General features: G+C 40.4%; 1 long non-coding RNA gene across 5 annotated transcripts in view; it reads right to left on the reverse strand.

Annotated features, from left to right (window-relative positions):
• The window catches only part of LOC113833491, a 51,901-nt gene extending 41,725 nt beyond the window's left edge, over positions 1-10,176 (reverse strand). For 2 of the 5 annotated variants that reach the window (XR_004772049.1, XR_004772047.1), the window contains exons 1-2: positions 10,120-10,174; positions 6,022-6,122 (exon numbers count right to left, since the gene is read on the reverse strand). This is a non-coding gene — a long non-coding RNA (uncharacterized LOC113833491). Of the gene's footprint in view, positions 1-6,021; positions 6,123-10,119 lie in introns of all 5 variants that reach the window. The other 3 variants (XR_004772050.1, XR_003481212.2, XR_004772051.1) reach the window with 2 other exon arrangements.
• Positions 10,177-11,764: the final 1,588 nt, after the last annotated feature.

Here is an 11,764-nt window from a genome sequence, read left to right on the forward strand (position 1 = left end):
GTCATTTTATTTTAATCTAAGTATCTAATGATTGTACTATCAAGAGGAAGAAAAAATTTGGATCAATGTATATTATTACTAGTAAGACTTATAATGTATTAGTAACTTTTATTGAATTAAAAATGTGTGACATTAAATTATAACCTTCACTGTCATAGTACTATGGTATAATGGCATAATTATGACTAAACCATTATCACTATTACATGTCAGTGATGAGTCTCCCAGATAGATGAAAGCAATGAAGTTGTTCATTACCTTTACCTTCCCAACAAATGTCCCACTGTCCTGTCACAAATTCACAATGTCCCTGAGAACTGGATTTTCCATTAGAAATTCAGGTACAATGAATATTTGAAATCCTTGAGATGGGAGTGTGGAATTCCTGTGGGAATCATCTGTCTCATTTTTTCCAGTCACAAATGAATACTTTGCATTTATAAACTCTACTACACTTTTGTATCTGCAGTGGTTTATGAATAACAATGTACTAAGATGGACGTTGTGAAACTCAGCCAGCCCCAGCCATTTTATTCTGTGAATCCATGTGCTTCAGGCCTCTATGAAGCACCCTGCTATTAATTAGCAGTCATCCCCTTTTTCTTTTTAACTTTAAAGAGTATGTTATGATCAAATACATACCAAGGTCATCATTAATGGTTTAAAGAACATAGAAGAGGACTCCCATTTGCAAAACATCACCAAACAAAAGAGAACAGAACTTACTTTTTGTGGCTTGAATGAGGATGACCCTCAAAAAAACCTCATATGTTTGAATACTTGGCCCTCAGTTGCTGGAAGGATTAGTATGGATGGTCTAGTTGGAGTAAGTGTTTCAGAAGGTTATGCTTTGGAGCCTTCAAAAACCTCTTATCATTCTCAGTGTGCTCTCTGCTTCATGTGTACTGTTAAAGATGTGAGCTCTCAGCTGTTCTTGGGGCCCTACATTTGCTCAGCAATCATGAACACTAAACTTCTGAAACTGAAAGCCCAATTAAATGCTTTCTTCTCTAAGTTGCATTAGTTAGAGTGTTTTACCATAGCAGCAGCAAATTAACTAAGACACAACTTTGTGTGTTATTTTTCATGTTGTACTAAGAATAAAATTTGCAGTTTTGTACCATGAGCTTAAAGCAATTGCATAGTTCCATAATAGCTACTAGATATTACTTTTATCATATATATATATATGATATATATATATATATATATATCATCCTAATTCTTTTTTGACTCTTTGGGAATTTCAAATCATCCACCCAATTCTGCTCACATCCCAGTCCCTCCATATGCTTCCCTCACTCCTGCAGCATCCCTGCATCCCTCAAAAGACCCCCCAAATTAATTCAAAACAAAACAAAACAAAACAAAACAAAACAAAACAGAACAGAACAAACAAACAAACAAAAAACATTCCTTGCTCCTGATCTTTCCCATCTCTCCAACACCTCTTCATTCTTTCTAGTGGCATTGGGAGCTTTGGTGCATCACACAGTATTGTGGGATATTTGTATACTCTGTCAAGAACTATAGTTGTGATTGGTTGAATAAAGAGCTGAATGGGCCAATAGCTAACAGGAAGAGGTTAGGTGGGATTTCTGGGAACAGAGAAAATCCTGAGAACAAGAGAGGCAGAGATACACCAATGATACTCTAAAGTCAGACATATGGTACAGGTCAGAGGTATCCAAGCCACAAGGCAAAATGTAGATTAAAAAATATGGTTTAAATAAACTATAAGAGATAGTGCAGCCAAGCCTAAGCTTCTATCATAATGTCATTATTTGAGATCTGGCTGGTGGAACAACAACAACAAAGACTTGTTATAACACAGTATACTCTTTGTCCAATTAACCCTACTGTTAATAGTCACTGCAGTGAGCCATTGGTGTGGTTCAAGGCCTCTGACCTGCAGCACACCGTCACTAGACCCTCACCAAAACTCCACTCAAATATCCTGCTGTTGCCCTGGGACAAGAGGATCTTCAGCTATTGTTCCTTGTTCCTAAGGATTCACACACTCCAGCGGGTCATAGATGGAGGTAGATGTTAGGATTGGCCAACCCAAGGCCCAGGATGTGGGTCTTCATGATAGCTGAGGTGATAGCCTCAACCAGGGACACTGAGACCATTCCCCTAAGGTGAGGGGAAGAGCTGGCTTTCCTAAGCCCATGTCATCAGAGCAAGATCTCTCATGCCTGTGGTGAGGGGTTAGATCATCTCCTCTGAGTGTGGGGTGTCAGCTAACTCATGAGGAGTATGATCAGTTATCCCAGGGCCAGTGAAGATTGGGGCCAGTCCTCAGATTTCAACACACATGGTTCCTATGGCCCCTGTTATGACACAGGCCATGGACTTCAATACATATCCCTGTTGCTGTGGGACCAGGGACCCACACAGGGCCCTTGGCAACAGCTCGGGCCTGGACATTACCATGGTCCCAGTAGCAGTTCAGGTCACCCAGATTAGTATGGCCCCAGTGGCAGCATGGCCCTTGGACAGCAACATGGTCTCAGATGGCTGACCAGATCCTAGGCATCTGCATAGCCCTTGGGGGTAAAGGAGCCACAAAGTCAACTCAGGCCTTGGCTGTTGCAAGGCCATGGACTTTAGCAACAACGTAGGCCCAAATGTCACCATGACTCCTTGTGGCAGCACAGGATACTCAGATCAGCATGGCCCTGACAGAGGTGTGGCCCTTGGACTCCAGCATGGCCTCAGGTGATGTAGCAGACCCTGGGCATTTTTGTGGCCTTTGGTGGCAATGTGGGTCATGAACATAATGTGGGTCATGAACATAAACACAGACCCCAGCTGTGGAAGGACCTAGACATGGTCCTTGGCAGCAGTCCAGGTTCAGATTTCACCATGGTTCTAGGTGGTAGCAAAGGACACTCAGATAGCTAAGGCCCCAGTGGCAGCATGGCCCTTGGACATCAACATGGCCACAGGAGGCAGCTCAGACCTTGTCATCAGCATGGCCTTCAATGGTATCAGGAGCCATGGACATCAACACAGACCCCGGCTGCAGTAGAGCCACTGACCCAGGCATGGCACTCTGCTGCAGCCTGGGCCTGGATATCAACATGATACCTTGTGGAAATACAGAACACTTGGATCTACATGTCCATGCTGCAGCATGACACTCAGCCACCCACCTGGCCTCAAGTGATGGTCCAGACCCAGGGCATTTGCACAGCCTTTGGTGGTAACAGGAGTCATGGCATGGACACAGAACCTGACTGCTGTAGGACCATGGACCTTAACATGGTCCTTGGTAGCAGTCTGAGTCCAGACATAACCCAGGCCCTGGGTGGCAAGCAGGCCACCCATGTTCCTCACCACCTTTGCTTATTCAATTCTTCCTCCTTTCACAGCACATGAACCATTCTGCTTCCCTTTCTTTCCAATTTCTCCACCATATACTTGCTCATCATAATGGGACTCTGATGCGGAATGTACTGTGTATGTTTATCTTACTGATTTTTAAATAAAATACTGTTTGACCAATAAGACAGCAAGTTAGACAGGACTAGGAGTCAAAGAGGATTCTGGGAAATGTAGTAGAGAAGTGGTGATCCAGGCAGGAAGTGACGTAGCAAGGAGACTCATATTTAAGCGAAGGAGAAACAGGAAGGGTCCCTTTTTCCGTTCCTCCTCCAGCAGCAGGATGTGATCCACCGGCAAGGAGGGACGCCAATAAGACGTCTGATGATAAGTCTTATAAAATATATAGGTTTATGATAATTAAGACTGAGCTAACAGATGAGGAATCCTAGTCATTGGCCAAGCAGCTTTGAACCTAATACAAGTTTCTGTGTATTCATTTGGGCTTAACTGGGGCGGGTGGCTGGCATAAAGTGCACATGTGGCAGTGGGCTCGGCAGCTTTTGGCGGAAGGATTTATCGTAATAGGACCCACACACCCAGTGCCACAAGGCCTATGGATACCTTCAGCCAGCTTGGGCTGTGAGGACCCAGGCTGACTCATGGGTGTGTTTCACCTGTCTGAGTGGAGTAGCACAAGGTTGACCTGTGGATGCCTTCTTCCAGCCAGGATTGTGAAGACCCAGGCTGGCCCATGAGTGTCTGTGGATCCCTTTATCTGGAGCTTGTATGCTCAATCTACTTTTATTTTCATCATTCATAAAATATTGATTGAATAACTCTTGTGATCCAAGTATTAACTGCAGATGGAAGTACAAATCAAGGAAATAAAGAGAGTATTTGACATCACTGAAACTTTACAGGCTAATGTGGGGAATAAGAGTTGGAAACAGAATAATGTGGGGAATAAGAGATGGAAATCAGTGAAGTTCTCTTTGGGAACTACTTTTCTCACAGCTATTCACAGTTCCAGACAGAAGCAACTGCAAGGAAAGTATTTCATTTGTGTTCATGGTTTCAGAGGATCTCAGTTTGGCTCTTTATGGTGAGACTGTGGGTGCAGGGTACAAAGCACCGACTCCTCCCACTTCCTCTGCCCAAGATGAATGGATAGATTAAAGCACTGGCTGCTCTAACCTTCCAAGACCTCACCTAGTAAAGTTTCACACAATCTTCAAAGTAGCACCACAAACTTGCTTGAGACCAAGTTCTTAAGACAGGAGCTGTGGTGATGTAACACAGGTCAAACTGTGCTTTCACACACACTTAATTGGGTTAGAGAATCTTATGTTCATTGAATTGAACATGAAATAGGAGTCAGATGATGATCTGAGAGATGAGAGAGGGTGAAAACAAAGGGAGGTGACAATGCCTGGATTTAAAACTCTGAAGAATTTTAGCCAAATCAATAGGGAGCCCTTTGCAAAGTAGTTTATGAATCGAAGGGCTCAAAAAAGGTGGCAAAATTTCTCTTTTGAAAAAACAATAAACCCAGGATAGCTAAAATTATCTTGTATAGCAAAAGAACTCTGGAGGTATCACTATTCCTAATTTCAAGCTCTACTATAGTGCTATAGTGATAAAAGTTACATAAAAACAGACAGGTGGGTCAATAGAATCAAATAGAAGACCCAAACATAAATCTATGTTACCTATGGATACCTGATTTTAGACAAAGAAGCTAAAATTATACAATGAAAATAAAAAGCATCTTCAACAAATGGTGCTGATTTAACTGGATGTCAGCATGTAGAAGAATGCAAATGGTTCCATTTCTATCACCCTGCATGAAACTCAAGTCCAACTAGATTAAAGACCTCAACATAAATCCAGATACACTGAACCTAATAAAAGAGAATGTGGAAAATAGCCTTGAAGTCTTTGGTACAGGAGACAATTTCATGAATAGAACACAAATATCACAGGCAGTAAAACAGACAATTAATAAATATGACCCCATGAAATTGAAAAGCTTCTGTAAAGAAAAGACACCTTCAATAGGACCAAATAGCAGCCTACAAAATGGGAAAAGATCTTTACCAACCCCACATCTGACAGAGGGCTGATCTCCAAAATATACAAAATGTACAAATATACTTAAGAAACTAGACACCAAAAAACTCAAATAATTCAATTAAAAATGGAGTATAATTCTAAACAGAGACATCTCAAATGGCTGAGGTACACTTAAAGAAATGCTCAACATCTTTAGTCATCAGAAGACTGCCAATCAAAATGACTCTGAGATTCCATCTTCTACCTGTTGGAATGGCTAAGATCATAAAACACAAGTGACAGCTCATGCTGGGGAGGATATGGAGCAAGAAGAGGATTCCACCGATGGTGAGAAGGCAAACTTGTACAGCCACTTTGGAAATCAATCATACCACAAGGATGCTTGCTCAGCTATGTTCATAGAAGCATAATTCGTAATAGCCAGAACTTAGAAACAACCTAGATGTCCCTCAACAGAAGAATTCATAAAGAAAATGTGGTACATTTACACAATGGAGTATTACTCAGCTGTGAAAAACAATGCATCATGAAATTCAGAGGCAAATTGATGGAACTAGAAAAAAAGAAAACTCCCATAGTGAGGTAACTCAGACCTAGAAAGACATAGTATGTACTCACTTATAAGTGGCTTTTAGCTGTAAAGGATAGCTTTGCAGCAATCCACAGATCCAGAGAGGCGAGGTAACAAGGAGGGCTCAAGAGAGCACATTCAGATCTCCCTGGGAAGGAGAAGAGATTTCTTGAGTGGACTGGGGACAGGTGAAGATGGGAACATAAGGGATCAGATGGAGGGCAACAATACTGAGACAACTGGAAAGATGCAGGTGGCATTTCACGGTCAGGTAGAAACCTGGTGCAAGACAAACTCCTGGGAATCTGTGAGGATAATCCCAGCAAAGACTCCTAGTAAAAGGGGATCCATATTCTGAACCGGTTGGTCATCTCCTGTGACCAGGCAAGACTTCCAGTGGAAGGAATAGGACAACAATCCAGCCACATAACATTCAACCTACAATCTTTCCAGCCTATGGAATATGCTGAGGTAAGAGTGGTAGAGATTGTTGGAGTGACCAACCAATCACTCACTGGTCAAGCTGCAGACTTATGCCATGGCCATGAGAGTGAGCCCACCCATTTTACTGCCTAAGTGACAGGACCCAGAGGTTGGATTCCCAGAGACCTAGGATAAAACCAAACATGAATAGGGAAAAAGAATCGAATAATGATGCCTAACAATATTATGCTGTTCTCACAGTTTGGTGGCAGCCATCGATGGACACAGATGCAGAGACCCACAACCAAACATGAGGCAGAGCTTGGGGGATCCTTCTGAAGAGAGAGAGGATGGATAATAGGAGCTGGAAGTGTCAAGGACATCACAAGAAAATGCACAGAATAAGCTAACCTGGACCCATAGGAGCTCACAAAGTCTGAAACAACAACAACCAGGAAGCCTTGGTGGAACTGACCTAGGTACTCTGTATATGTGTTATAGATGTGTAGCTTGTTGTTTCTGTGGGACTCCTAACAGTGGGAGCAGGGGCTGTCTTTCACTCTTTTGCTGGCTTTTGGAAGCCTGATCCTTATACTGGGTTGTCTTCCCCAACGTTAGTACAAGGAGAAGTGCTTGGTCTTACTGCAACTTGATATGCCATGTTTTGTTGATACCCATAGGAGGCCTGCCCTTTTCTGAATAGGAATGGAAGAGGGTGGGTGGGCCAGAAGAGGGGTGACTGGGAGGGACTGGGAGGAGAGGAGGGTAGGGAAACTTCAAAGAGGTCTGTCAAAAAGGAAGGAAAGAAAGAAAGAAAGGGAGGAGGGAGGAGGGAGGGAGGGAGGGGAGGGGAGGGAGGGAGGAAAGTTACTGGTGTTGACAGGCAGTGAAGAGATGGAAAGGTAGGTGGGCTGTGGTGGAAATCAAGTAAAGTGAAATTTCCAAGTTCTGGTAACTGAATCAGAGTCCTGTGCTTTCATGCTTTACCAACTGAGCTTCTACCTGCCCCATATAGCCTATTATTCAGGATCTGTAAAATTTGAGATTAGATTTTGCTTATGGTTTCTGAATATTGTATACTTTTCATCTCATTATGTCTATTTCTTCATTTTAGTGCTGTAGGAGTTAAGAGTATGTTTACATTTTGTTTTAACATAAATATGTCTCTATGATACATGTTGTAGTAAGATTTTAATTCTTATGAAATAATTTTTTTCTGTCATAAATAATTGTCTTCATTTCTCTCTTTCTTTTCAAAGATTTATTTATTATGTATACAGTGTTCTGTCTGCATGTTTCCCTGCAGGCCAGAAGAAGGCAACAAATCTCATTACAGATGGTTGTGAGCCAAAATGTGGTTACTGGGAATTGAACTCAGGACCTCTGGAAGAGCAGGCAGTGCTCTTAACCTCTGAGCCATCTCTCCAGCCCCTCATTTCTCTTTTTTTTTTAAATTTATTTTATAAATGGAGGTGTGTATGTGTATATGTGTGTGTACCTGTATGTGTATGTACATTTGTTTATGCATAAGTGTGTTTGTGTGTGTGTGTGTGTGTGTGTGTGTGTGTGTGTGTGTGTGTGTACAAGGACACATGTTATATGAGTATTTGTCAGAGGACAGACTCTCCTAAGTCAGTTCTTTGCTGCTATCTTGTGAGATGCAGGGATTGAACTCAGGCCAGCTCCCAAGTTCCTTTACCTGAGGATCCATTTCCCTGTCTCTGTCTCCAATTTCATTTGCTTCTATTTCTACACATATATTTTTATAACTCTCTAATTCTTTGATTCATAGGTTTATTTTTTAATATCAAATTCTCAAATACATGCAATGCCCCAGTGGTTCTTTTTGTCCTAGACAGACCTCCATCACATGTACTGTTGTTGTGAACAGATGTTGGAAACATTGTTGTGGAATCATCTTTTTGTACACTAGGAAGAGGTGTCTTTACCAAGGCACCTTCTGATTGACTGAATAAAAAGATGAATGGACAATAGCTATGCAGGGAGAGGTTAGGTGGGGCTTCCGGGCAGAGACAAAAGAGGAGGACATCAATCTAGGTAAGAGGGAGACGCCAGAGGACACAGAGAGAGGAAGCAGGAGATGAAAGATGGAAGAGAAGTAAAAAGCCACAAGGGACAACATAGATTACTATAAATGGGTTAAGTTATAAGAGCTAGTGAGCCAAGCCTAAACTATAGGCTGAGCTTTCATAATTATTAATAAATCTCTGTGTTGTTTTTTGTAAGCTGGCAGCACAAAGAAAAATGGGTCTGCATCAATCAACTGCTTTTACCATCAACAGTGAATCACTTTGCCATTTCTTCTCTGGCATGTCCCTTGACATCCACAAGTCTCCCTATAATGCCCAGAGATTGTTTTCAACTTTGGAGTCTTTTGCTGTCTCACATGTTTGAAATGATGTTTATGGGATTATAGCCTTAAAATACTATCACATACTATGTTTTGTAAGCTGTGGGTACATACAAGGTGTGGAATGTGTTAGTTGCTTCTGTGTTACTACTACCAAGCACCTCCAAGAACAATGTGGAGGGAAGAGTTTTTTTAACACATAGTTTTGAAGTTCAATCAACACTCAGTTGGCCCTGTGTCTAGGTAGAAATCCATGGCCATAGGATGTGAAGGAGGCATGTTCCCTTTATGGAAGACAGGAAACAGGGCAGAGAATCAGGAAGGATCCTGGGACACACCCTCAGAGATTTACTTCTTCTAACTAGGCTTTGCATACTCAATTTTCCAGAATTTCCCACAATTTTACTGCCAGTATTCAACACACAGACTTGTGGGGACAGTGCACATTTAATCATAACAAAATTCAAATTTCCCTAATAGTAATTAGTAATTTCCCCTCTGCTCTTTGGGTCTCTTCTTTTAGATTGTTATTAATAGCATGCTCCTTGTGAATTCTTTGCTCTGCCTCTTCTTCCTCTTTACGTGGGAAATTTTGTTATGTATAAGTTACTGATAATTAACATCTCTCTCTTTTGTATTAATTTGAGTATTATGCTCTTGGTTTTGAGTAGCTTTTTCATTTTTTTCTCATTTTCCATGACTTATATATCATACTATTTTCTTTGGACACAATTATGTCTTTATAGTTTTATGCCTCAGAGAAAATAATTTACAGATTTTTAATTGGCATAGTACTGTTTTCTTTGTGCCCACTCCTTCCCCATTTCATTTCTAGTATATTTGGCTCCATTTTTCACAAAAGCAGTTTTTCTAAAATAATCTTTTATTCACAAACATTTAGAGTGAGGTACTGGTTTCAAATCTCCAACGGCATTTGACTAGATCATCTAAATAGATCAGTCCTTACATTAAGAAAATTTATGCAAAGCGTATGTAAGACAATACAAACATAACTGTGAATAATTAGAACATATCTGAAGTCATACCAATATAATGTTATTACCTAAAATGCATAAAGGAAAAATTAAAAAATAAATAAATGGTAAATGAACTAATCTACAGTCACATTAAAAATTTTTCTCCTCTTGTAGCAACTAACAAAATACAGGCAAAAAAAAAAAAAAAACCATGAATGTAACTTTAAATGAATATGAATTTTAGTGAAATAAAGAGATCAGGAGTTTAGTAGCATGATTCATGATGAAAAAAATCTCTATTGTAATGTGGGAAAATACCAATACGGAGCCAGGTAGAAATACACGGGTATTTAATAGGGAAAAGCCTTACTTACAGAGCGACCTAGCCAGCTGGCGTTGCAGCAGTCTGAACAGCAAGCCGAAAGTGGGAGAAACCGAAAGTGAAACTGCAGCACCACCTGAATGCCTCTCACTCTACATTACCCTGACCACGCCCTCGCAGGCTTGCTCAGACACACCCCAAGGCAGGCGTAGCTACAGCTTCTGCTACACTATTGCATCAAACATTTTTCAATAAAAATGTCTTTGTCTCTCTCATTTATACACTCACCCTATACACACATACACCCAAAATAAATGAAAAGTAAGAAAAAATAAATAGATGATAAATTTGGACACAATTGTGGTAGTGTGAAAGAAAATGGCCCACATAGGCATGCAGGGAGCGGCACTAGTGCCTTACTGAAGTAGGTGTGGATTTGTTGGAAGTATGTCCCTGGGAGTGGGCTTTGAGCTTTCAGAAGCTCAAGCCAGGCCCAGTGTGGCATTCTGCTGCTGTGGCCTTCTGATCCAGAGGCAGAACTCTCAGTTCCTTCTCCAGCACCATGTCTGCCTGCATGCACCCATGCTTCCCACCATGATGATAATTGACTAAGCCCCTGAACCTGTAAGCCAGCTCCAGTTAAATGTTTCTGATATAAGAGTTGCTGTGGTCATGGTGTCACTTCACAGCAATAGAAACCCTAACTGAGACATCAATCAAATAAAAGGAAGTGTTTGTTTTTTGGTTGGAGAACAGCAGCCATCATCGGTCCTGGCTACAAGCACATACTTGTATATTAGGGTACATAAAGGTGAACCAAAGATAGGGAGAAGAAAGGCACTGAAAACACTTAAGCACAAAAGTTGGAAGAGCTGTGTTAACATTATCTCACTACTGGTGATATTCTCAGGGAAGAGAATACTACCAGAGTTAACAAAAGATAGAGTCCATTGATGCAGAGAACTAAAAGTTCTAAATATGTTAGAGTGGCAGCAAAGACTGATCAAAATAAAGTACATAATTATAGTTAGAGATTTAGATACTCCACCTTCAGTAATTCCTACTAAGGATTCCTTCCTTAGCAGAATGAATATGAATGATCAACACAAATGTAGAGTAACTAGATATTACTGTTAACCACTGTGACCTATGTGACCCTGACAAGACATTCCACCTACTGTAGAAAACACAGCACTCCAAGTGTACCTGACCTTTCCTGGTCAGAGCACATCATGCCTTAAGCTGTACAAGTCCAGGAATTTCTAAGAAGATTGAAATTTTATGAAATTTAAATGTAAGAGAATTGGTTATTTTCCTCACTGCTACAAAATTAAAGTACAACTAAAATATGCAGAAAGTTTCAATATGTAGAAACTAAACAACATATTTCCAAATAACTGAGGTCAACTAAACAAAACACAAGGGGGATTAGAAAACCTTTGTTCTTAATAAAAGTGCAAATGTAATACCAAAATTTCTGTAAGATAATGTAGTATGAAAGAAAATGTTCTAAAATTATATTAGAAAACCAGAAATAACTTAGATTAGTAACTTAACCTTTAGCATTGAAAAATAAGGAAAAACAAAAGCAAATTAAACTTTAAATTAGCAGATAAAATAGAAAAAACTTTAAATAAATTTTATATATTTATAAACACAATTGCATAGTCAAATTATAATATGTATTTTTAAAATGA

Source organism: Cricetulus griseus, assembly GCF_003668045.3.
Source record: "Cricetulus griseus strain 17A/GY chromosome 1 unlocalized genomic scaffold, alternate assembly CriGri-PICRH-1.0 chr1_0, whole genome shotgun sequence".
Taxonomy (NCBI): Eukaryota; Metazoa; Chordata; class Mammalia; order Rodentia; family Cricetidae; genus Cricetulus; species Cricetulus griseus.